Raw genomic sequence first — 4,915 nt, 5'->3', positions numbered from 1 at the left:
TGCAAATTTTCAGTTTTTTACCATTTAGTATGATGTTGGCTATTGGGTTACCATATATGGCTTTTTTCACATCAAGATAAAGACTATCTATTCCAATTTTCCATGGGGTTTTTATCATAAATGGATATTGGACTTTCTCAAATGCTACTTTTGCATTGATTGAAATGATTATGTGATTTTTTTTCCCTTTGACTCTGTTAATGTGGTGTGCTATATTTAGTGATTTGTGTATGTTAAACCATCCTTTCATCCCTAGGAGGAATGCTACTTGGTTATGATTTATAATATTCTCGGTGATTTTCTGCATTCTGTTTGTGAGTATGTTACTGAGGATATTTTCATCTATGTTTTTTAGAGAGATTGGCCTGCATTTTTCTTTTTTTTTTTGTTAGTATCAGTTTTTATTATTAGAGTAATATTTGCTTCCAGAAACAGTTTTAATTGTGTAATTAAATCTAATTATCTAAATCTGAGTCTAATTGTGTAACTCTGACTCTTCTTTCCTCTTCTGATAAGATTGGCTAAGGTTTTATCAATTTTGTATAATCTTCCAAAGAATGTAACTCTTTGATTCACTGATTCTTTTTTTTATTGTTTTTTAGTCTTTATTGAATTAATTTTTGTTGTTATCTTTTTACGTTCCTCCATATACAAGCTTTGGGTTTGATTTGGTCTTCTTTTTCTTGAAGTTTGAGGTTCAACATTAGTTTGTTTATTTGAGCTTATTTGTTTTTCTAATGTGCATTTTCACTGCTGTATATTTCCTTCTTATGACTGCTTTCATTGCATCCTGTACATTTCAGTATGTTGTAGCAACAATATCATTTAATTGTAGAGACTGTTTATTTATTCTTCAATTTTTCTGTGATTCATTTGTTTGTTCAGAAGAATGTTATTCAATTTCCCAGTGTTTATTTAGTTTTTGTGGTGCCTTTTTCTATTGATTTCCAATTTCATTGCAGTATGGCAACACAAAACACATGGGATAATCAATTCTTTTGCCTTTACTTAAGTATTTCTATGGGCTCTTTTAAAAAACATTCCATGTGCAGCACAGAAGAATGTATATTCTAATATTATGGGTCAGAATACTCTCTAGACATCTGTAAGGCCATTTGTTCAAAGGTTTTGTTTGATTTTGCTACTTCTTTGTTGAGTTTTTTGTCTAGTTGATCTATTGGTGACAGTGACATATTGAGATTCCTTTTTACAAATGTGTTAGAGCTTATATGATTTTTCATGTCAGTGAATATTTGTTTTATATATTTAGCTGCATTGGTATTTGGTGCATATATCTTTATAATTGTCATGTCTTTTTGGAGTTTTCCCTTAACAAGTATTTAGTGACCTTCTTTGTCTGTTTTGATCAACTTGGTTTGAAGTTCACATTGTCTGCACATAGAACAACTACTTCTTCTTTTTCTCCGGGTTCCTATCACACGGAATATGGTTTTCTGTCTTTTGATTTTTAGTCTCTGAATTTATTTTTGATTCAAATATGTTTCTTTTATGCAGCATGTTGTTGGATCTTGTTTCTTGATCCACTCTGATAGTCTACTTCTTTTATGGTGAATTGAGACCATTTACATTGGTGATTATGACTGATGTCTATTGGTATATCTTTCCATATTGTTTTCCTGTTGTTGGTGCCCTGTCTTTCATGTTCCGTTTAAACACTTACCTTTCCTGGTGACTTTTCCCTATTGGTATGCTTGAAGGTGCAGTTTCCCTTATCTAAAATATCCTTCAGAGCATTTTAGAGGACTGGTTTGATGGTAGTGAATTTCTTCAGGTGTTATTTGTCATGAAAGTAGCCTATTTCTCCATTGACTTTGAAAGACAGTTTTAGGAGGTACATCAATCTGGATTTGTGTTTATTTGCTTTTGGCGAGTGAAATTCTTTACTCTTAGCTCTCTGTGACTTGGGATTTTGTGTCTACTGTCTGCTGTGCCTATGTTGGTTTTTGTTTTATAGCTGATTTGCTTCTTTTGTATAATCATTTTTAATATTTTGTTCCTGTGCTGAATTTCTGGACTCTTGATTATTATATGCCGTCATTGGGATTTATTTTGGTCATGGGTATTTTGAGTTTTATGTGCCTCCCTTATTTGTATGTTAAATTATTTATCCATGCTTTGGAAGTTTTCTGTAATTATTTCTGAAAATTTTTAAAGCATTTGTGTTATCCCAGCTTTCTCATTGACTCCAACAAGCCTTATCTTGTTCTTCTTTGTTTTATCTTGCAGCAGTTGGATTAATTTTCCATACTTTATTGCTAGTTTTAAAGTCTTTATTTCATGGCCACTTACTTGAATACTGTTTTCTAGATCTAATGTTCAATCTTTAGCTTCATTCCATCTGTTGCATACATTTTCAATGAAATTTTTATTATTTTGGATATCTGTTTGGATCATTTCATGGCTTCTATTTATTTCCAATATTGGACATTTATGGTTTCCATTATTTTCCTAAGTTCCTCAATTGTTTATCTGTGTCTAATCTAGATTCACTAGGCATGATTTTTCTTTTTTTACTCAAAAGATTATTTTTCTATGGCTACCTCCATTTATTTTTTCACTTCTGCTCCTATCCTTTCAAAAATTCTAGTGCATGACTTCTAATTTTTTTCTATCATGTTATGCTCTGGGATTGTGCTGCATGGGCTAGAAGTCTGGGGTTGCATTTTTTTTCTTCATCTTGCCATTTTCTATCTTTCATTTTATTTTGTTTCCTGTGTTGGTGCTAACACTAATATTGAGGTATCCTTAGGGAATAACTATTCCTCAGAGATGTCTTTTTTTAATTAATTTTATTGAGAAAGAAATAGCAATGAGACAGTTTCAAAACTGGTTAATAAGACAGTTGCAATAATTAACACATTGCATATTGTTGTCTTCTTGGTGGTTATTCATAGTACAAGATGCAGACAGGACATCCTGTCCAAACACTATTAGTACAAGTCTTTCTTCTCATTGAATTAAGAGAAAGTAACTGTATATCTATCCTAACTATTTTGTATATGTCTTCTAAGTGTAAGTGGTACTTGGGCTCTGTCTCTATCCTTCGGGCTGGAGGAGATGGCTCAGTAGAATAAGCACTTCCCTGGCAAGAGCAAGGGCCTGAGTTGAATCCCCAGTTCCAAAAAAAAAAAAAAAACACCAAGATCCTGCCTTCCTAATTTATTAAGGATGAGAAGTTGCTATCCTTATTTGTCTCACTACTCTGTCCTTTGACACTGGATTCTGGTTATGGTTATTACCACAGATAATCATAGAGTTGTCATGTGAGGTAGAAATACTGATTACAACATGTATGACATTCTGGATAAATAGTCCAATCAGCAACAACAATAACATCAAGCATAGACTCGCAACTGTCAAACAACAGTAGCTACTGGGGCCATGGAGAAGGCTCAGTGGAATCAGTGCTCACCTGGCAAGTGCAAGGTCCTGAGTTCTATCCCTTCCATTTAAAAAAAAACAAGCTATAGTAGATATTAATTTGTTACATTAAGTTATAGGAGCAAGCACTACTTTTGTATAATAAAATCCAACATATACCAGGAACTTTTATACTATGAGTTTCCCATTGGTAGATTAATTTCATCCTGACTGGGGGAGGGGGTTATGTGGAGTAGGGTTCCAAACAGAGAGATGAATAATTACAAATGCAGTAAAGGCAGGCTATAAGGCAAAGGATGATCACCCAAGTTTTAGAAAGCTGCAAGTTCATACAGGAGAGAAAAGGTGAAAGACAAAGCAAAAGAATAATGAAGCAAACCACAAAGAGAAGAAACTATGTTCCCTCACATGAGAGGGTCATAAAATAAAGAGAGATAGCTGAGGGAAGAAAGCAAAAAGATCCATAAAACTAAACAAAAATCAAGATAAGAGACCTAAATAGTAAAAGCAAAAGCAAAAACAAAGCAAAACAAACACCCCCTCCCCAATGAGACAGAAAAGATATAACCACTCAAACAAACAAATAAAAAGCAAACTAGTAAAGTTCCTCTGGTTTCACAGCTCTGTGGTCCAAGTAGGATCCTAGAAATGTGCTATGTAATCTGCCAAGTTTACAGTAGGATTTGTGCTAGTTGTGTGGATTATGTTGGATGTGGGAGTAGGGTCTGACCTTCAGATGACAAAATTTTGGATGTCTGTTTCTCCTGTTTTTGTGGCTACAAAGCTCTCCCAGCTATTGCAACACCCTCAGGTAAGGTGGGTCTGGGATTGCTCCCAGATCTGTGCAGGACCTTGTGTAACTTCTTTCTCACAATAATAAAACCTTGTACTCATTGGTTGTAGGCAGTGGGAGTGTCCTTGTCCTTCTGTACATCAAGGCTGATGACTGCTTGCCCAATTACATGGTTGGACTAAGGCAACCACCAGAGTGGAATCTGGAATGTCCCAGCTTCTATCTCTCAACAGCATTTGTGGAAGTTTGCTTCCTAGCTGTTGGAAGTCCACTGTGATTGGTTGGCTCTTCCCTCTTGCCAGTCAGGAATATTGGCAGTGAAGCTATTATATATAGCTAAGTTAGTTATAAATATAGTAGGAATCCAGAAAGTGTTGGACCATTGAGGGAGTCCTTGCAAAAGATGACAATCCTTCAGAACTTTCGCTGGAGATAACTCCAAAGAGTAAAGTCACAATACTTAGTTTTGCATACTTCCTTAATGGATTAAAAAGAAACTTGAGATTATCAGTATCACTCTTTTGAGATTTCCCATTATCTTATTAGGGGTGAACTATTCTTTCCCACTTACTACGACTAGATTAAGACTAAGACTATAGACTAAGACTGCTAAAACTAAATACAAGATCAGTATTATAGATTATAGACCAAGATAAATGATGTCACTCATGCACCCTTGCTACCACTAGATCAATGTGACCTAGCAATTGTACTTGCAAT

This window comes from Octodon degus, unplaced genomic scaffold, assembly GCF_000260255.1.
Source record: "Octodon degus isolate 3935 unplaced genomic scaffold, OctDeg1.0 scaffold00115, whole genome shotgun sequence".
NCBI lineage: Eukaryota > Metazoa > Chordata > Mammalia > Rodentia > Octodontidae > Octodon > Octodon degus.
Note: the sequence above shows the minus strand (reverse complement) of the source record.